At 46.3% G+C, this 22252-nt stretch overlaps 1 pseudogene across 1 annotated transcript in view; it reads right to left on the reverse strand.

Moving 5' to 3' along the window:
• LOC311112699 (1-phosphatidylinositol 4,5-bisphosphate phosphodiesterase beta-3-like) overlaps positions 1 to 22252 on the reverse strand; it is a 96885-nt pseudogene that overhangs the window by 22110 nt on the left and 52523 nt on the right. Inside the window, exons 4-14 of the transcript in view lie at positions 19634 to 19702; positions 14778 to 14927; positions 13643 to 13722; positions 11767 to 11820; positions 11145 to 11217; positions 6426 to 6526; positions 3298 to 3464; positions 1487 to 1632; positions 1098 to 1255; positions 265 to 346; positions 12 to 49 (exon numbers count right to left, since the gene is read on the reverse strand). The product of the transcript in view is annotated as a 1-phosphatidylinositol 4,5-bisphosphate phosphodiesterase beta-3-like (transcript). The remainder of the gene's footprint in view (positions 1 to 11; positions 50 to 264; positions 347 to 1097; positions 1256 to 1486; positions 1633 to 3297; positions 3465 to 6425; positions 6527 to 11144; positions 11218 to 11766; positions 11821 to 13642; positions 13723 to 14777; positions 14928 to 19633; positions 19703 to 22252) is intronic.

A 22252-nucleotide genomic window follows, 5' to 3' on the forward strand; every position in this document is an offset into this window, starting at 1 on the left:
TCCAAAGATACTTCGACAATACTCCGCCATCTTGGCCTGCTGCTTAGCCCTGAGAGAGACAGAGATAACATAATATAACATTTGGAAATGTCTATATTCTTTTACAACGTCTGTGAGTTTAATGTTTACTACTGTTGCCCTTGTTTATTGCACACTTGCTTTGGCAATGTAAACATATGTTTCCCATGCCAATAAAGCCATTCGAATTGAAGGTTCTTTATATTCTTGGATTTCCCTTCTCACTACCCAGAATGCTTCACTCACGAGTCAACGTGGTTTTCGAAGGAGAGATGAGGGGATAGGGAGAGGTCTTGAACGCACTTTCTGCTATCGCCTCAATCACCTCCTACACACACAGAGAGACAGAGAGCGAGCGAGAGAGACAGAGACAGAGAGACAGAGACAGAGAGAGACAGAGAGACAGAGAGCGAGAGAGCGACAGAGACAGAGAGCGAGAGAGCGACAGAGACAGAGAGCGAGAGCGAGAGACAGAGACAGAGAGCGACAGAGACAGAGAGCGAGAGAGACAGAGACAGAGAGGGAGAGAGACAGAGAGCGAGAGAGCGAGAGAGACAGAGAGCGAGAGAGACAGAGAGCGAGAGAGACAGAGAGCGAGAGAGACAGAGAGCGAGAGAGACAGAGAGCGAGAGAGACAGAGAGCGAGAGAGACAGAGAGACAGACAGACAGACAGACACAGACAGACAGAGAGCGAGAGAGCGACAGAGACAGAGAGCGAGAGAGACAGAGAGCGAGAGAGACAGAGAGCGAGAGAGACAGAGAGCGAGAGAGACAGAGAGCGAGAGAGACAGAGAGCGAGAGAGACAGAGAGCGAGAGAGACAGAGAGCGAGAGAGACAGAGAGCGAGAGAGACAGAGAGCGAGAGAGACAGAGAGCGAGAGAGACAGAGAGAATATGTTAGGCAGGTGAACATCATAAACAATGTACTACAATGTGAGGACACTATGAGGACCAGCAGGTTGTCATTTCAGACTTACGCTGTCTGGGTTTAAACCTTCAAGGTTATGTCAGTTGTCATGGTGAAGCTGTGTGTGATGTAGAAGTACACACACACACGTACACACGCACACACACACACCTTGAAGGGTATCTCAGTGGTCATGGTGAAGCCGTGTGTGATGTAAGGTTCTTCATCCTGCGGCCGTCCCTTCCAACAGTCCAGCTCGATACAGCGACAGCCAGTCAGCAACACCTGGCGATACATCTCTACTGACGACAGACCTGTCAACTGACCAACTGGGAGAGGAGGGAGTGAATACCTTTGTACCTTTGAGATTGTATGCATGCATGCATGTATGTGTGTGTGTGTGTGTGTGTGTATTAACCTGTGAGGTATTTATGTGTGTTTAACAGTGTTATGTGTGTGTGTGTGTGTCAGGTGTGTGTGTGTACCTACCTGTGAGGTATTTATGTGTGTTTAACAGTGTGGTGTGTGTGTGTGTGTGTCAGGTGTGTGTGTGTACCTACCTGTGAGGTATGTGTTGTGTGAAGAGTTGATAAAGTAATGAGACATGGGTTGGTTCATATCATCTATGATGTCCAGTCTCTCTGGAGGGACGACAGTATTCTCCTCTCCCCTAGATACCTACTGAACCCCATCAGACTGATCTGGTCTGGAGAGAGAGGGCGGGAGAGAGGGCGGGGGGAGAGAGGGCGGGGGGAGAGGGCGGGGGGAGAGAGGGCGGGGGGGAGAGGGCGGGGGGAGAGGGCGGGGGGAGAGAGGGCGGGGGGGAGAGGGCGGGGGGAGAGAGGGCGGGGGGGAGAGGGCGGGGGGAGAGGGCGGGGGAGAGGGCGGGGGGAGAGAGGGCGGGGGAGAGAGGGCGGGGGGGAGAGGGCGGGGAGAGAGGGCGGGGGAGAGAGGGCGGGGGGAGAGGGCGGGGGGAGAGAGGGCGGGGGGGAGAGGGCGGGGGAGAGAGGGCGGGGGGAGAGGAGAGAGCGAGGGGGAGAGAGGGCGGGGGGAGAGAGGGCGGGGGAGAGAGGGCGGGGGGAGAGGGCGGGGGGAGAGAGGGCGGGGGGGAGAGGGCGGGGGGAGAGAGGGCGGGGGGGAGAGGGCGGGGGGAGAGAGGGCGGGGGGAGAGGGCGGGGGAGAGGGCGGGGGGAGAGAGGGCGGGGGAGAGAGGGCGGGGGGAGAGAGGGCGGGGGGGAGAGGGCGGGGGAGAGAGGGCGGGGGGAGAGGGCGGGGGAGAGAGGGCGGGGGGAGAGGAGAGAGCGAGGGGGGAGAGAGGGCGGGGGGGAGAGGGCGGGGGGAGAGAGGGCGGGGGAGAGAGGGCGGGGGAGAGAGGGCGGGGGAGAGGAGAGAGCGAGGGGGGAGAGGGAGCAGGGGGGAGAGGGAGAGAGAGGGGGGAGAGAGAGAGAGGGGGGATAGGGAGAGAGAGGAGGAGAGAGGGAGAGAGAGGGGGGAAGAGGGAGAGAGAGGGGGGAGAGAGCGAGAGAGAGGGGGGAGAGAGTGCGAGAGAGGGGGGAGAGAGTGCGAGTGGGGAGAGAGTGCGAGTGGGGAGAGAGAGAGCGCAAGGGGGGAGAGAGAGAGAGAGGGGGAGGGTGAGAGGGAGGGTGAGAGAGAGGGGGGAGAGAGAGCGAGAGAGAGGGGGGAGAGAGCGAGAGAGAGGGGGGAGAGAGCGAGAGAGAGGGGGGAGAGAGTGCGAGTGGGGAGAGAGTGCGAGTGGGGAGAGAGAGAGCGCAAGGGGGGAGAGAGAGAGAGGGGGAGGGTGAGAGGGAGGGTGAGAGAGAGGGGGGAGAGAGAGCGAGAGAGAGGGGGGAGAGAGAGCGAGAGAGAGAGGGGGAAAGAGAGAGGGGAGAGAGAGAGGGGGGAGAGAGAGCGAGAGAGAGAGGGGGAAAGAGAGAGGGGAGAGAGAGAGGGGGAAGAGAGAGAGAGAGAGAGGGGGGAGAGAGAGAGGGGGAAGAGAGAGAGAGAGAGAGGGGGGAGAGAGAGCGAGAGAGAGAGGATCCAGTGTGCCGGTTTAGTCAATGTACAGTAGTGTACAGTAGTACATCATTGGTCCAAGACCATCATCATCATGAACACACACTATTACTCTCACCCCCCCCTCACCTCTCTCCAGCTGGCTGGCAATATGACCCCCCAACTCACCCCCCCCTCACCTCTCTCCAGCTGGCTGGCATTACACCCCCCTCCCCCCTCACCTCTCTCCAGCTGGCTGGCAATATGACCCCCCAACTCACCCCCCCTCACCTCTATCCAGCTGGCTGGCATTACACCCCCCTCCCCCTCACCTCTCTCCAGCTGGCTGGCAATATGACCCCCAACTCACCCCCCTCACCTCTCTCCAGCTGGCTGGCATTGCTCTGGTATTTCTCCATCTGTTGTCTGATCTGCTCTCTCTTCAGCGGAGGGTACAGTACCTCGTTGAGACGAGAGTCTCTCTGACGGCGGTTTATAAAGTCTGTCAGCTGATCCAGGGAGAGGAAGGGCTTCCCCTTAGAACCACTGGAAGGTAGGGTGAGGGAGGAGGGATGGAGAGAGATGGAGCAGGCATAATGTTGGTTAGAGAGAGATTAGGTTGGTAGAGCAGGTATAGAGAGATTAGGTTGGTAGAGCAGGTATAGACAGATATTAGGTTGGTAGAGCAGGAATAGTGTTGGTTGGAGGGAGATTAGGTTGGTAGAGCAGGTATAGAGAGAGATTAGGTTGGTAGAGCAGGCATAGTGTTGGTTGGAGGGAGATTAGGTTGGTAGAGCAGGCATAGTGTTGGTTAGAGAGAGATTAGGTTGGTAGAGCAGGTATAGAGAGAGATTAGGTTGGTAGAGCAGGTATAGTGTTGGTTAGAGAGAGATTAGGTTGGTAGAGCAGGTATAGAGAGAGATTAGGTTGGTAGAGCAGGCATCGTGTTGTTAGAGAGAGATTAGATTGGTAGAGCAGGTATAGAGAGAGATTAGGTTGGTAGAGCAGGTATAGAGAGAGATTATGTTGGTAGAGCAGGTATAGAGAGAGATTAGGTTGGTAGAGCAGGAATAGTGTTGGTTAGAGAGAGATTAGGTTGGTAGAGCAGGTATAGAGAGAGATTAGGTTGGTAGAGCAGGCATCGTGTTGTTAGAAAGAGATTAGATTGGTAGAGCAGGTATAGAGAGAGATTAGGTTGGTAGAGCAGGTATAGAGAGAGATTATGTTGGTAGAGCAGGTATAGAGAGAGATTAGGTTGGTAGAGCAGGAATAGTGTTGGTTAGAGAGAGATTAGGTTGGTAGAGCAGGTATAGAGAGAGATTAGGTTGGTAGAGCAGGCATCGTGTTGTTAGAGAGAGATTAGATTGGTAGAGCAGGTATAGAGAGAGATTAGGTTGGTAGAGCAGGTATAGAGAGAGATTATGTTGGTAGAGCAGGTATAGAGAGAGATTAGGTTGGTAGAGCAGGAATAGTGTTGGTTAGAGAGAGATTAGGTTGGTAGAGCAGGTATAGAGAGAGATTAGGTTGGTAGAGCAGGTATAGAGAGAGATTAGGTTGCTAGAGCAGGTATGGAGAGAGATTAGGTTGGTAGAGCAGGTATAGAAAGAGATTAGGTTGGTAGAGCAGGCATCGTGTTGCTTAGAGAGAGATTAGGTTGGTAGAGCAGGTATAGAGAGAGATTATGTTGGTAGAGCAGGTATAGAGAGAGATTAGGTTGGTAGAGCAGGTATAGTGTTGGTTAGAGAGAGATTAGGTTGGTAGAGCAGGTATAGAGAGAGATTAGGTTGGTAGAGCAGGAATAGTGTTGGTTGGAGAGAGATTAGGTTGGTAGAGCAGGTATAGAGAGATTAGGTTGGTAGAGCAGGCATCGTGTTGGTTAGAGAGAGATTAGGTTGGTAGAGCAGGTATAGAGAGATTAGGTTGGTAGAGCAGGTATAGAGAGATTAGGTTGGTAGAGCAGGCATCGTGTTGGTTAGAGAGAGATTATGTTGGTAGAGCAGGTATAGAGAGAGATTAGGTTGGTAGAGCAGGTATATAGAGAGATTAGGTTGGTAGAGCAGGTATAGAGAGAGATTAGGTTGGTAGAGCAGGTATAGAGAGAGATTAGGTTGGTAGAGCAGGCATCGTGTTGTTAGAAAGAGATTAGATTGGTAGAGCAGGTATAGAGAGAGATTAGGTTGGTAGAGCAGGTATAGAGAGAGATTATGTTGGTAGAGCAGGTATAGAGAGAGATTAGGTTGGTAGAGCAGGAATAGTGTTGGTTAGAGAGAGATTAGGTTGGTAGAGCAGGTATAGAGAGAGATTAGGTTGGTAGAGCAGGCATCGTGTTGTTAGAGAGAGATTAGATTGGTAGAGCAGGTATAGAGAGAGATTAGGTTGGTAGAGCAGGTATAGAGAGAGATTATGTTGGTAGAGCAGGTATAGAGAGAGATTAGGTTGGTAGAGCAGGAATAGTGTTGGTTAGAGAGAGATTAGGTTGGTAGAGCAGGTATAGAGAGAGATTAGGTTGGTAGAGCAGGTATAGAGAGAGATTAGGTTGCTAGAGCAGGTATGGAGAGAGATTAGGTTGGTAGAGCAGGTATAGAAAGAGATTAGGTTGGTAGAGCAGGCATCGTGTTGCTTAGAGAGAGATTAGGTTGGTAGAGCAGGTATAGAGAGAGATTATGTTGGTAGAGCAGATATAGAGAGAGATTAGGTTGGTAGAGCAGGTATAGTGTTGGTTAGAGAGAGATTAGGTTGGTAGAGCAGGTATAGAGAGAGATTAGGTTGGTAGAGCAGGAATAGTGTTGGTTGGAGAGAGATTAGGTTGGTAGAGCAGGTATAGAGAGATTAGGTTGGTAGAGCAGGCATCGTGTTGGTTAGAGAGAGATTAGGTTGGTAGAGCAGGTATAGAGAGATTAGGTTGGTAGAGCAGGTATAGAGAGATTAGGTTGGTAGAGCAGGCATCGTGTTGGTTAGAGAGAGATTATGTTGGTAGAGCAGGTATAGAGAGAGATTAGGTTGGTAGAGCAGGTATATAGAGAGATTAGGTTGGTAGAGCAGGTATATAGAGAGATTAGGTTGGTAGAGCAGGCATAGTGTTGGTTAGAGAGAGATTAGGTTGGTAGAGCAGGTATAGAGAGATTAGGTTGGTAGAGCAGGTATAGAGAGATTAGGTTGGTAGAGCAGGCATCGTGTTGGTTAGAGAGAGATTATGTTGGTAGAGCAGGTATAGAGAGAGATTATGTTGGTAGAGCAGGTATAGAGAGAGATTAGGTTGCTAGAGCAGGCATAGTGTTGCTTAGAGAGAGATTAGGTTGGTATGGTTTGTTGCGTTGTTTGATGTAATAATGTGTCGCACTATGAGAGAGGGTGTATACAGCAAGTAACTGTCTGTGTGTGTGTGTGCATTCAAGCATGTGTGTGAGTATGTTTGTGTGTGTGTGTGTGTGTGTGTGTGTGTGTGTGTGTGCGCGCGCGCTTGCTTTCATGAGTTTGTGTGTGTATGTGCGTGCGTGTGTGACTCACATCTCTACGAAGATGCGTTCTATCTCAGGTCGGAGACAGAGACTGTCGAGAAAGCTATGGAACATCTCACATGTAAAGTCATCTGGCTTAATGCCCTCTGCCTGGAGAGAGGGATGGAGGAGTGGAGAGGGGGATGGAGAAAAGGAGGTAGGGAGATATAAGGGGGGGGGGGGGAGAGAAGAGATAAGAGTGTCAGTCGAAAGGCTTCTACACATCCAACTACAGCAAACCAACTATAGATGATCTGTTGGTTAGTCCAGAACTATGGGCAACTGTGTCCAGCGGACCTTCACACTACACCGATTCATTCAACATCTGTCCATAGACGGATGGGTAGTGTAAAGGCTGATCTGGAGTCAGCTGTTAGAGAAGACATAATACAATACGTTAACAGGGATAGTGTAAGGGCTGATCTGGAGTCAGTTCCTAATGCACAGCTGTAGTTACAGTACCAGTCAATAGTTTGGACACACCTACTCATTCAAGGGTTTTTCTTTATTTTGACTATTTTCTACATTGTAGAATAATAGTGAAGACATCAAAAACTATTAAATAACACATATGGAATCATGTAGTAACCAAAAGAAGTGTTAAATCAAAATATATTTTATATTTGAGATTCTTCTAAGTAGCCACGCTTTGCCTTGATGACAGCTTTTCACAATCTTGGCATACTCTTGGCATTCTCTCAACCAGCTTCATGAGGTAGTCAACTGGAATGATTTTCCAACAGTCTTGAAGGAGTTCCCACATATGCTGAGCACTTGTTGGCTGCTTTTCCTTCACTCTGCAGTCCAACTCATCCCAAACCATCTCAATTGGGTTGAGGTCGGGTGATTTTGGAGGCCAGGTCATCTGTTGCAGCACTCCATCACTCTCCTTCTTGGTCAAATAGCCCTTACACAGCCTGGAGGTGTGTTGGGTCATTGTCCTGTTGAAAAACAAATGATAGTCCCACTAATCCCAAAACAGATGGGATGGCATATTGCTGCAGAATCCTGTGGTAGCCATGCTGGTTAATTGTGCCTTGAATTCTAAATAAATCACAGACAATGTCACCAGCAAAGCACCCCCACACCATCACAGCTCCATGCTTCACGGTGGGAACCACACATGCGGAGATCATCCGTTCACCTACTCTGCGTCTCACAAAGACACGGCAGTTGGATCCAAAAAACTCATCAGACCAAAGGACAGATTTCCACCGGTCTAATGTCCATTGCTCGTATTTCTTGGCCCAAGCAAGTCTCTTCTTCTTATTGGTGTCCTTTAGTAATGGTTTCTTTGCAGCAATTCGACCATGAAGGCCTGATTCACGCAGTCTCCTCTGAACAGTTGATGTTGAGATGTGTCGGCTACTTGAACTCTGTGAAACATTTATTTGGGCTGCAATCTGAGGTGCAGTTAACTCTAATGAACTTATCCTCTGCAGCAGAGGTAACTCTGGGTCTTCCTTTCCTGTGGCGGTCCTCATGAGAGCCAGTTTCATCATAGCGCTTGATGGTTTTTGCAACTGCACTTGAAGAAACTTTAAAAGTTATTGAAATGTTCCGTATTGACTGACCTTCATGTCTTAAAGCAATGATGGACTGTCATTTCTCTTTGCTTATTTGAGCTGTTCTTGCCATAATATGGACTTGGCCTTTTACCAAATAGGGCTATCTTCTGTATACAAACCCTACCCTTGTCACAACACAACTGATTGGCTGAAACGAATTAAGCAAAGAAATTCCACAAATTAACTTTTAAGAAGGCACACCTGTTAATTGAAATGCATTCCAGGTGACTACCTCATCAAGCTGGTTGAGAGAATTCCAAGAGTGTGCAAAGCTGTCATCAAGGCAAAGGGTGGCTACTTTGAAGAATCTCAAATATAAAATATATTTTGATTTGTTTAACACTGTTTTGGTTACTACATGATTCCATATGTGTCATTTCATAGTTTTGATGTCTTCACTATTATTCTACAATGTAGAAAATAGTAAAAATAAAGAAAAACACTGGAATGAGTAGGTGTGTCCAAACTTTTGACTGGTACTGTAGATAAATGTGTAGAAGCCTTAAAGGGCAATTGCACTTCCTGATTCTGGCCTCGTTTTAGATTTGGTTCATTAAGAAATGCTAGCGGCCATGACTCAATTAAAACGTCAGTTGGTTTCAGGGTGTGATTTGATGCAGGTGTTTTGTGTGTGTTCGCAGGTGGGAAGAGTTAGACAAATTATTTTCGGCAATTAGCTTCAGCCGGCTGGTTTGCGACCATGGCAAAATTGGTTTGACTTTGGACAGCCTATCGCCGGGGATAGTTAGGGACCGTCAATAAATTACACAATGTAAATGAGACAATATTTACATGTTGTACACCTTTCAGTTATCATGCAATGCTTTCAATATTTGTATATGAATTTCTACAATTTATAGACTATTGGACATATTGTCCCATGTACACTGTGTAATTTACCAATGGTCCCTAACTAGTCCCACAGGGATATCCAAAGTCAACCCAAATTTACCACAGGCATTACGCTCGGGTCACGTGCAGCTGCACTCTGAATTGATGATTACTTGTGTGCTGCCAGCTGTGGCATGTGGGCCCGGATTGAAGGGAACCCAACATTAATGCCACATTGTTCAATTCTTGGGCCGACTCTATTCTCTGTGTATATCAATGATGTCGCTCTTGCTGCTGGTGACTCTCAGATCCACTTCTACGCAGACGACACCATTTTGTATACATCTGGCCCTTCATTGGAAACTGTGTTAACAAACCTCCAAACAAGCTTCAATGCCATACAACACTCTTTCAGTAGCCTCCAACTGCTCTTAAACACTAGTAAAACTAAATGCATGCTCTTCAATCGAACGCTGCTGGCACCCGCCCACCCGACTAGAATCACTACTCTCGACGGGTCTGACCTAGAGTATGTGGACAACTAAAAATACCTAGGTGTCTGGTTAGACTGTAAACTCTCCTTCCAGACTCACATTAAGAATCTCCAATCCAAAGTTAAATCTAGAATTGGTTTCCTATTTCGCAACAAAGCCTCCTTCACTCATGCTGCCAAACATGCCCTCGTAAAACTGACTATCCTACCGATCCTTGACTTCGGCGATGTCATTTACAAAATAGCCTCCAACACTCTACTCAGCAAATTGGATGTAGTCTATCACAGTGCCATCCGTTTTGTCTCCAAAGCCCCATATACTACCCACCACTGTGACCTGTACGCTCTTGTTGGCTGGTCCTCACTACATATTCGTCGCCAAACCCACTGGCTCCAGGCCATCTATAAATCACTGCTAGGAAAATCCCCGCCTTATCTTAGCTCATTGGTCACCATAGCAACACCCACCCGTAGTATGCGCTCCAGCAGGTATATCTCACTGGTCATCCCCAAAGCCAACACCTCCTTTGGCCGCCATTCCTTCCAGTTCTCTGCTGCCAATGACTGGAACGAATTGCAAAAATCTCTGAAGCTGGAGACTCTTATCTCCCTCACTAACTTTAAGCATCAGTTGTCAGAGCACCTTACCGATCACTGCGCCTGTACACAGCCCATCTGAAATTAGCCCACCCAACTACCTCATCCCTATATTGTTATTTATTTTTGCTCATTTGCACCCCAGTATCTCTATTTGCACATCATCTCTTGCACATCTATCATTCCAGTGTTAATACTAATTGTAATTATTGCACTATGGCCTATTTATTGCCTTACCTCCATAACTTGCTACATTTGCACACACTGTATATATATTTTCTGTTGTATTTTTGACTTTATGTTTTGTTTTACCCCATATGTAACTCTGTGTTGTTGTTTTTAATCGCACTGCTTTGCTTTATCTTGGCCAGGTCGCAGTTGTAAATGAGAACTTGTTCTCAACTGGCTTACCTGGTTAAATAAAGGTTAAATAAAATAAAAAAATAAAAATGTGCGTTGTAATGCAGTCACGACCACAAATCTCACAAAACTCTGGTTTTGGACGAGACTTTACTTTATGACCAAAATTATCCTATTTACACTTTGTATTCAATTTTGACAGTAGAATAAAACGATCTGTCATATCGACGCCACACAGGCTGTTTTCTAAATGAGAAGTTGGTTTTTAGGGGCAGTTGCTCTTTACCAGTCAGTTTACCAGTCCTACCAGCAGGGGGCAGAATAGGACAATAACACACATACACAGGCCTGCTAAGACTGGCCAACAGTTACCAGGGCAACACACTATGTTGCCAAGGCACTGGTGTGTGTGTGTGTGTGTGTGTGTGTGTGTGTGTGTGTGTGTGTGTGTGTGTGTGTAGGGAGAAATGGACAGAGGTCAACGGTAAGGGGACACCACCTAGTTACGGAGGAAAACAGAAGATGAACTTTGACCTTTGAACCTGACTCTGCACAGCTCTCAGCAGTTCACATGCTGCCCTGAAAACCAGTTCATACACCAAGGCCCGTATTCATACAGCATCTCACAGAAAGAGTGCCGATCTAGGAACAGATTGACCTTTTAGATCATAACGAATTACAGTGGGGACCTGATCCTTGATCAGCACTATACATGCATTTATTGTTTTATCAAATGATGTTAAAGATATATTATGTTTTAGATTATGGTATTGATGACTCTGGGTAAATGAAGCATTAAGGATCCGTTACGATGTAATGGATATCTGTGACAGACAGGGAAATGATTGATTATATATCGATAGGTTGACTGATTGATTACCCTGTTGCTGACCAGACCACACTGTTCCAGTGCTGTCTCCACTCTCTTCTTATCAGAAAACATCTTGAGAATGCTGAGAGAGAGAGAGAGAGGTGGAGGGAGAGATGAAGAGAGGATTGTTCAACATTGTTGTTTTGGCAACACAATAAGGTTTTGTCATGCCAATAAAAGCATTTAAAATGAATTGAAATTGAGATGGAGGGAGAGAGAGAGAGAATGTGCTATCTTTAGATTCCATCTTACTCTTTCAAACTAAATTGGGTGTAATAACAAAGTTGACCTAACCATGTTTCATTTAGTTTGGAAACCAACCATTACATTGGCTAATTACACTGAAATGAGTGCGAGAGAGCGAGAGCGAGAGCGAGAGCGAGAGCGAGAGCGAGAGCGAGAGCGAGAGAGAGAGAGAGAGAGAGAGAGAGAGAGAGAGAGAGAGAGAGAGAGAGAGAGAGAGAGCGAGAGAGAGAAAGAGAAGTAAAGAGAAGGAAAGAGAAAGCAAACAGGATTGAGAGAGAAGGAGAGAGAGAAGGAAAGAGAAAGAGAGAGCAACAGAGGGAGAAAGTGAAACTGGGAAAGGAGGTAGCTCTGTCAGGAACAGCAGAAGTATGTGTGTCTCTCTCACTTCTTCACTGGAATCTTTCCATCTTGATTCACCTGCAACTTTAACTTGGTGTACCTAAGAGAGCGAGAGAGAGAGAGAGAGAGAGAGAGAGAGAGAGAGAGAGAGAGAGAGAGAGAGAGAGAGAGAGAGAGAGAGAGAGAGATGAGAGATGAGAGATGAGAGATGAGAGATGAGAGATGAGAGATGAGAGATGAGAGATGAGAGATGAGAGATGAGAGAGAGTGAGATCATCAAATAACTTGCACTGTGGGTAGAATACTGTATGAATAAGATACACACACTAGCGACAGTATTCACCCCCCTTGGCATTTTTCCTATTTTGTTGCCTTACAACCTGGAATTCAAATTGATTTTGGGGGGGTTTGTATCATTTCATTTACACAACATGTTGTTTATTGTAAAAAAAAAAAACTAAAAACACTTGAGCGTGCATACTATTCACCCCCCCAAAGTCAATACTTTGTAGAGCCACCTTTTGCAGCAATTACAGCTGCAAGTCTCTTGGGGTATGTCTCTATAAGCTTGGCACATCTAGCCACTGGGATTTTTGCCCATTCTTCAAGGCAAAACTGCTCCAGCTCCTTCAAGTTGGATGGGTTCCGCTGGTGTACAGCAATCTTTAAGTCATACCACAGATTCTCAATTGGATTGAGGTCTGGGCTTTGACTAGGCCATTCCAAGACATGTAAATGTTTCCCCTTAAACCACTCTAGTGTTGCTTTAGCAGTATGCTTAGGGTCATTGTCCTGCTGGAAGGTGAACCTCCGTCCCAGTCTCAAATCTCTGGAAGACAAACAGGTTTCCCGCAAGAATTTCCCTGTATTAAGACCCATCCATCATTCCTTCAATTCTGACCGGTTTCCCAGTCCCTGCCGATGAAAAACATCCCCACAGCATGATGCTGCCACCACCATGCTTCACTGTGGGGATGGTGTTCTCGGGGTAATGAGAGGTGTTGGGTTTGTGCCAGACATAGCGTTTTCCTTGATGGCCAAAAAGCTCAATTTTAGTCTAATCTGACCAGAGTACCTTCTTCCATATGTTTGGGGAGTCTCCAACATGCCATTTGGCGAACACCAAACGTGTTTGCTTATTTTTTTCTTTAAGCAATGGCTTTTTTCTGGCCACTCTCCCATAAAGCCCAGCTCTGTGGTGTATGGCTTAAAGTGGTCCTATGGACAGATACTCCAATCTCAGCTGTGGAGCTTTGCAGCTTCTTCAGGGTTATCTTTGGTCTCTTTGTTGCCTCTCTGATTAATGCCCTCCTTGCCTGGTCCGTGAGTTTTGGTGGGCGGCCCTCTCTTGGCAGGTTTGTTATGGTGCCATATTCTTTCCATTTTTTAATAATGGATTTAATGGTGCTCCGTGGGATGTTCAAAGTTTCTGATATTTTTTTATAACCCAACCCTTATCTGTACTTCTCCACAACTTTGTCCCTGACCTGTTTGGAGAGTTGCTTGGTCTTCATGGTGCTGCTTGCTTGGTGGTGCCCCTTGCTTAGTGGTGTTGCAGACTCTGGGGCCTTTCAGAACAGGTGTATATATACGGAGATCATGTGACAGATCATGTGACACTTAGTTAAATAAAGTCCACCTCTATGTATGTGACTTCTGAAGGTAATTGGTTGCACCAGATCTAATTTAGGGGCTTCAGAGCAAAGGGGGTGAATAAATATGCACGCACCACTTTTCCGTTATTTATTGTTTAGAATTTTTTGAAACAAGTTATTTTTTTCATTTCACTTCAACAATTTGGACTATTTTGTGTATGTCCATTACATGAAATCCAAATAAAAATCTATTTAAATTACAGGTTGTAATGCAACAAAATTGGAAAAATGCCAATACTTTTGCAAGGCACTGTACACATGACTTACGCTTTGAGGAGGAAGGTGTTGCGAGATGCATTCTGGGACAGAATGTTTGTGGCCAGTTTAAACAGCTCCTCTGTCCACACCTGAACACACACACACACAGAGTTAACAATGATTCATAAAAAACAGCGATACACACACGATCAGCACTTACAATCATAACCGTAATACCACCATAACCACACACACACACACACACACACACACACACCACAGACTCAATATCATAAAGAACACAACCAGAGGCTGTGTCCCAAATAGCACCCTATTCCCTATGTAGTGCACTACTTTTGACCAGGGCCTATGGTGCACTATGTAGGGAACAGGGTGCCATTTGGGACGCAGACAGAAGGGGAGAACAGAGACAGTGAAGGAGGAAGGAAGGAGAAGAGAGATTAAGAGAATGAGAGAAAGGAGGAGTGAACAAACAGGAACAGGTGAGTGGCTCAGTCAACTAAATATGAGAGAGAGAGAGAGAGAGACAGAGAGAGAGAGAGAGAGAGAGAGAGAGAGAGAGAGAGAGAGAGAGAGAGAGAGAGAGAGAGAACCGGTGAAGAACAGAGTAAACAGAGAGTGAGAGAAGAGAGACAGAAGGATAGTTTTTTGTTTCTATGGTCAAGGAAGGAGGGGAGAGAGAGGGAAGGGACAAAGGGAACGATAGAGAGATGAGAGGAGGGATGGATGAGAGGGGAGGAGAGAGATGAGAGGAGGGATGGATGAGAGGGGAGGAGAGAGATGAGAGGAGGGATGGATGAGAGGGGAGGAGAGAGATGAGGAGGGATGGATGAGAGATGGGGAGGAGAGAGATGAGGAGGGATGGATGAGAGATGAGGAGGGATGGATGAGAGGGGAGGAGGGATGGATGAGAGGGGAGGAGGGATGGATGAGAGGGGAGGAGGGATGGATGAGAGGGGAGGAGGGATGGATGAGAGGGGAGGAGAGAGATGAGAGGAGGGATGGATGAGAGGGGAGGAGAGAGATGAGGGGGGATGGATGAGAGAGGAGGAGAGAGATGAGGAGGGATGGATGAGAGGGGAGGAGAGAGATGAGAGGAGGGATGGATGAGAGGGGAGGAGAGAGATGAGGAGGGATGGATGATGAAAGGGGAGGAGAGAGAGAGAGGGGTTTCCACGGTGACCTTGGCGGTGTCTTCCTGCATGGCCTGGAAGTTGAGGAAGGATACATTGACCAGGTCGTTGCCGTGGACGACCGTTACCAGCTTCCCCTCCACGACAACACCCCCCTCGCTTGGTGTACCCAAACCCAACACCTCTCTGACACGCGGATCCTACAGGAGAGAACATACAACACATTAACGACACGTTAACAACATACACACAGACTTTACCCAAACCCCAGCACTTACCTCTAAAAAAAAAGTTAATGTCGATCCACTGAGGCAAAAAGGACGATGTGGGATTAATTAATTCAATAAGAAAAAAGGTTTGCAAAGGAGAGTTGAAGATAAAGAGGGTCAGAAAAGTCATGTTTGGGAAAGATTTGGTGAAGTGGTAAAAGAGGATAATAGCGAGGCGCTATATACATTCGATAGTCACAAGATGGGGACTGCAAAAATGTCACATCCAGGGAACTGAACTGTTCAGATGGGTTAAACTGAATATTAACTGAAATCTGGACACTGACTGTAGGTTTATAACCTCTCACACAGCCTTAATATTAACTCCTGCGGGATAAAAAAAAATATCAAGAGTACCGATTATTGTACGGGAAAATATACAAACGTTTTTTGAGAAATAACTTTATTGAGTAAACTTATTTATTGGTTTCTTTTCATTTTGATAAGAGATGAACATTTTATAAATTGCAGGATATTTGTTGATGCAAAAATAGAACTGTACCGATTTTAAGGTTGTGTCATTAGGTTTGGGGTGGGTAGGGGTCACGGTAAATTATTACGAGAAAAAAAAATGTGGTCCCCGCTGAAAAAATTTGAATACCAATGGGTTAACGTTAGGAGAAGATAATCCTAGATCTATGGTTGAGGGCAACCTCTGCCCCTTAGCTTGCTCAACCACTTCCTGTTCCTGTTACACTGCTTACATTGTTTACAGTTGAAGTGTGTGTGCGTAACGCGCATGTGTCTGTCTGTCCGTCTGACAGTTGATCAGCTCTGTCACCTTTGGACCCTCAAACAAGGAGGCGACAACCAACCAACACACACACACACACACACACATTGAACTCTGGTTTCAGAAACGTCACATTTTCCCTCAGGAGGATCAAAAGTGTGTGTGTGTATACAGTGTATACAGTTGAAGTCGGAAGTTTACATACACCTTCGCCAAATACATTTAAACTCAGTTTTTCACAATTCCTGACATTTAATCCTAGTAAAGATTCCCTGTCTTAGGTCAGTTAGGATCACCACTTTTATTTTAAGAATGTGAAATGTCAGAATAATATTTCAGCTTTTATTTATTTCATCACGTTCCCAGTGGGTCAGAAGTTTACATACACTCAATTAGTATTTGGTAGCATTGCCTTTAAATTGTTTAACTTGGGTCAAACATGTCGGGTAACCTTCCACAAGCTTCCCACAATAAGTTGGGTGAATTTTGGCCCATTTCTCCTGACAGAGCTGGAGTAACTGAGTCAGGTTTGTAGGCCTCCTTGCTCGCACACGCTTTTTCAGTTCTGCCCACACATTTTCTATAGGATTGAGGTCAGGGCTTTGTGATGGCCACTCCAATACCTTGACTTTGTTGTCCTTAAGCCATTTTGCCACAACTTTGGAAGTATGCTTGGGGTCATTGTCCATTTAGAAGACCCATTTGCGACCAAGCTTTAACTTCCTGACTTATGTCTTGAGATGTTGCTTCAATATACCCACAATTTTCCTTCCTCATGATGCCATCTATTTTGTGAAGTGCACCAGTCCCTCCTGCAGCAAAGCACCCTCACAGCATGATGCTGCCACCCCCGTGCTTCACGGTTGGGATGGTGTTCTTCGGCTTGCAAGCCAACACCTTTTTCCTCCAAACATAACGATGGTCATTATGGCCAAACAGTTCTCTTTTTGTTTCATCAGACCAGAGGACATTTCTCCAAAAAGTACAATCTTTGTCCCCATGTGCAGTTACAAACCGTAGTCTGGCTTTTTTATGGCGGTTTTGGAGCAGTGGCTTCTTCCTTGCTGAGCAGCCTTTCAGGTTATGTGGATATAGGACTTGTTTTACTGTGGATATATATATTTTTGTACCGGTTTCCTCCAGCATCTTCACAAGGTCCTTTGCTGTTGTTCTGGGATTGATTTGCACTTTTCGCACCAAAGTACGTTCATCTCTAGGAGACAGAACGCGTCTCCTTCCTGAGCGGTATGACAGCTGCGTGGTCCCATGGTGTTTATACTTGCGTACTATTGTTTGTACAGATGAACATGGTACCTTCAGGCATTTGGAAATTGCTCCCAAGGATGAACCAGAGTTGTGGAGGTCTTCAAAAAAAATTCTGAGGTCTTGGCTGGTTTCTTTTGATTTTCCCATGATGTCAAGCAAAGAGGCACTGAGTCTGAAGGTAGGCCTTGAAATACATCCAGAGGTACACCTCCAATTGACTCATATTATGTCAATTAGCCTATCAGAAGCTTCTAAAGCCATGACATCATTTTCTGGAATTTTCCCAAGCTGTTTAAAGGCACAGTCAACTTAGTGTATGTAAACTTCTAACCCACTGGAATTATAAGTGAAATAATCTGTCTGTAAACAATTGTTGGAAAAATTACTTGTGTCATGCAAAGTAAATGTCATAACCGACTTGCCAAAACTATAGTTTTTAACAAGAAATGTATGGAGTGGTTGAAAAACTAGTTTTAATGACTCCAACCTAAGTGTATGTAAACTTCCGACTTCAACTGAGTGTACAAAACATTAAGAACACCTCATATTGAATTGCACCCCCTTTTGCACTCAGAACAGCCTCAGTTTGTCAGGACATGGACTCTACAAGGTGTCGAAAGCCTTCCACAGGGATGCTGGCCCATGTTGACTCCAATGCTTCCCACAGTTGTGTCAAGTTGGCTGGATGTCCTTTGGGTGGTGGACCATTCTTGATACACAAGGGAAAACTGTTGAGCGTGAATAAACCAGCAGCGTTGCAGTTCTTGACACAAACCGGTGCGCCTGGCACCTACTACCATACCCCGTTCAAAGGCACTTAAATATTTTGTCTTGCCCATTCACCCTCTGAATGGCACACATACACAATCCATGTCTCAATTGTCGCAAGGCTTAAAAATCCTTCTTTAACCTGTCTCCTCCCCTTCATCTACACTGATTGAAGTGGATTTAACAAGTGACATCAATAAGGGATCAAAGCTTTTACCTGGATTCACCTGGTCAATCTATGTCATGGAAAGAGCAGGTGTCCTTAATGTTTGTGTGTGTGTAGGGAGAAATGGACAGAGGTCAACGGCAGGGGGACACCGTTGTACTGAGGATCTGGATGAAGCAAGGTTGTGTCACATCTACAGAAGATTGTGTCAAGGTTGTGTCACATCTACAGAATGTTGTGTCAAGGTTGTGTCACATCTACAGAAGGTTGTGTCAAGGTTGTGTCACATCTACAGAAGGTTGTGTCAAGGTTGTGTCACATCTACAGAAGGTTGTGTCAAGGTTGTGTCACATCTACAGTAGGTTGTGTCAAGGTTGTGTCACATCTACAGAAGGTTGTGTCAAGGTTGTGTCACATCTACAGAAGGTTGTGTCAAGGTTGTGTCACATCTACAGAAGGTTGTGTCAAGGTTGTGTCACATCTACAGAAGGTTGTGTCAAGGTTGTGTCACATCTACAGAAGGTTGTGTCAAGGTTGTGTCACATCTACAGAAGGTTGTGTCAAGGTTGTGTCACATCTACAGAAGGTTGTGTCAAGGTTGTGTCACATCTACAGAAGGTTGTGTCAAGGTTGTGTCACATCTACAGAAGGTTGTGTCAAGGTTGTGTCACAGTAGCTCTCTGAAAGACAATGCAGAGATAGATCTAGAGCTGGGCCACCAACCAAAACATAAACAATGGTTTGAATGCTTCCCATGACATGCTCTCTCTCCACTGTGATAGGATCGTTGTTGATGCCCGTATTCATTAAGTGCACACTGTAGCAAAATGTTTTGCAACAGGAAACAAACACACACAAAAATGCACATACACTACCAGTCCAAAGTTTGAACACCTACTCATTCAAGGGTTTTTCTTTATTTTTTACATTGTAGAACAATAGTGAAGACATCAAAACTATGAAATAACACATATGGAATCATGTAGTAACCAAAAGAGTGTTAAACAAATCAAAAATATATGTTATTATTTGAGATTCTTCAAACAGCCACTCTTTGCCTCGATGACAGCTTTGCACACTCTTGGCATTCTTTGAAAGTTTCTTCAAGTGCAGTGGCAAAAACCATCAAGCGCAATGATGAAACTGGCTCTCATGGGGACCGCCACAGGAAAGGAAGACCCAGGATGGAGTGCTGCATCAGATGACCTGGCCTCCACAATCCCCCGACCTCATCCCAATTGAGATGGTTTGGGATGAGTCGGACGGCAGAGCGAAGGAAAAGCGGCCAACAAGCGCCAAGCATATGTGGGAACTCCTTCAAGACTTTTGGAAAAGCATTCCTGGTGAAGCTGTTTGAGAGAATGCCAAGAGTGTGCAAAGCTGTCATCAAGGCAAAGGGTGGCTATTTGAAGAATCTCAAATATAAAATATATTGTGATTTGTTTAACACTTTTTTGGTAACTACATGATTCCATATGTGTTATTTCATAGTTTTGATGTCTTCACTATTATTCTACAATGTAGAAAATAGTCAAAATAAAGAAAAACCCTTGTGAGAAAAATGAGTAGGTGTGTCCAAACTTTTGACTGGTACTGTACACACACACACACACACACACACACACACACACACACACACACACACACACACACACACACACACACACACACACACACACACACACACACACACACGTTACCCACCTTTGGTAGTTTGGCAAACTTCCCAGTTCTGGTGTCTCTGATCTGGCTGATATCCAGAATCTCCACCTCCTGAAAGAGAGAGACATGGAGATGAGAGAGAGAGAGAGACATGGATATGAGAGAGAGAGAGAGACATGGAGATGAGAGCGAGAGAGAGAGACATGGAGATGAGAGAGAGAGAGAGACGGAGATGGGAGAGAGAGAGACATGGAGATGGGAGAGAGAGAGAGACATGGAGATGGGAGAGAGAGAGACATGGAGATGGGAGAGATAGAGACATGGAGATGGGAGAGAGAGAGACATGGAGATGGGAGAGAGAGAGACATGGAGATGGGAGAGAGAGAGACATGGAGATGGGAGAGAGAGAGACATGGAGATGGGAGAGAGAGAGACATGGAGATGGGAGAGAGAGAGACATGGAGATGGGAGAGAGAGAGACATGGAGATGGGAGAGATAGAGACATGGAGATGGGAGAGAGAGAGACATGGAGATGGGAGAGAGAGAGACATGGAGATGGGAGAGAGAGAGACATGGAGATGGGAGAGAGAGAGACATGGAGATGGGAGAGAGAGAGACATGGAGATGGGAGAGACATGGAGATGGGAGAGAGAGAGACATGGAGATGGAAGAGAGAGAGAGAGAGACATGGAGATGGGAGAGAGAGAGACATGGAGATGGGAGAGAGAGACATGGAGAGAGATAGGGGAGAGAGAGAGAGACATGGAGATAGGAGAGAGAGAGAGAGAGACATGGAGATAGGAGAGAGAGAGAGAGAGACATGGAGATAGGAGAGAGAGAGAGACATGGAGATAGGAGAGAGAGAGAGGCATGGAGATAGGAGAGAGAGAGAGACATGGAGATAGGAGAGAGTGAGAGAGAGACATGGAGAGGGAAGAGAGAGAGAGAGAGACGGAGAGGGAAGAGAGACAGAGAGAGAGAGAGAGAGAGAGAGAGAGAGAGAGAGAGAGAGAGAGAGAGAGAGACAGAGAGAGAGAGAGAGAGAGAGAGAGAGACAGAGAGAGAGACAGAGAGAGAGAGAGAGAGAGAGAGACAGAGAGAGAGAGAGAGACAGAGAGAGAGACAGAGAGAGAGACACACAGAGACAGAGACAGAGAGACAGAGACAGAAAGAGAGCGAGACAGAGAGAGAGAGTGAGACAGAGAGAGAGACAGAGAGAGAGAGAGAGAGAGAGAGAGAGCAAGACAGAGACAGAGAGACAGAGAGGAGAGAGAGAGAGAGAGAGATAGACAGAATGGGACACAGATAAAAGCATGTTAATATTAATTAATCATCAGTCTCACTTCCTGTTCTGTTCATCTTTGAAATGTAAACAGGTGTTGTTAATGATCTCAATACAAAAGAAAGGGATACTAGAGAGAGACAGACAGAGACAGAGCAATAGAGTGAGAGGAACCCAGCAGGACAGACAGACACAGAGACAGAGACAGAGAGAGAGAGAGAGCAATAGAGTGAGAGGAACCGAGCAGGAGAGACAGAGACAGAGACAGAGCAATAGAGTGAGGCAGATAGAGTGAGAGGAACCGAGCAGGACAGACATACACAGAGACAGAGACAGAGAGAGAGAGAGAGCAATAGAGTGAGAGGAACCGAGCAGGAGAGACAGAGACAGAGACAGAGCAATAGAGTGAGGCAGATAGAGTGAGAGGAACCGAGCAGGACAGACAGACACAGAGACAGAGACAGAGAGAGAGAGAGAGCAATAGAGTGAGAGGAACCGAGCAGGAGAGACAGAGACAGAGACAGAGCGATAGAGTGAGGCAGATAGAGTGAGTTATAATAAGAATATAGTTATTGCTTTTTACTCCAGACCTTAAAAGCTTTCTTTCTTTTTTCCTCTCTATCACTCCTCCTTTCTCCTCGTCTTTTATTTCAACCCACCTTCTCCTCCCGTCCCCCCTTCTCTTCCAACCTCTCTCTCTCTCTCTCTCTCTCTCTCTGACATAAACAGTGTGTAAAGTGTAGCTGCTAAAAGCTTAAAGGTTTCCTGCAGCTTTTATGACTGTTCAAAATCACACTGACAGACACAGAACATGACTGAAAATCACCCAAAGGCCTGAAAATCCCCAGGGAAAGAGGAGCTAGGAAAGAGGAGCTGGGACACAGAGACTAGGAAAGAGGAGCTGGGACACAGAGACTAGGAAAGAGGAGCTGGGACACGGAGACTAGGAAAGAGGAACTGGGGAATGGAGACTAGGAAAGAGGAGCTGGGGACACGGAGACTAGGAAAGAGGAGCTGGGACATGGGGGAAAGAGGCAGTTGTAGGTCTGGGACAGTCTGAGAAAGACTGGACCTCAGGCAGACAGAGGGGAGAAGGAGGGAGAGAAGGAAGGAGGGAGAGAAGGACAGAGGGAAGGAAGGAGAGGAGGAGGGAGAGAAGGATGAGACGATAGGAGAGAGGGCGAGGAGGAAGGAGAGAGGGAGAGGAGGAAGGAGAGCGGGATGGAGAGAGGGAGAGGATGAAGGAGAGAGGGATGAGAGAGAGAGAGGAGGAAGGAGAGAGGGGGAGAGAGGAATGGGCAAGGTGCTTGTAAAGGGGACCATAAACAGAGTAGAGGCCACACTGTAAATATTTGTGCTGTTAAGCTGAAGGACAGGA

The sequence above is a fragment of the Coregonus lavaretus genome (assembly GCF_964263955.1).
Source record: "Coregonus lavaretus genome assembly, chromosome: 39".
NCBI classification, from domain to species: domain Eukaryota; kingdom Metazoa; phylum Chordata; class Actinopteri; order Salmoniformes; family Salmonidae; genus Coregonus; species Coregonus lavaretus.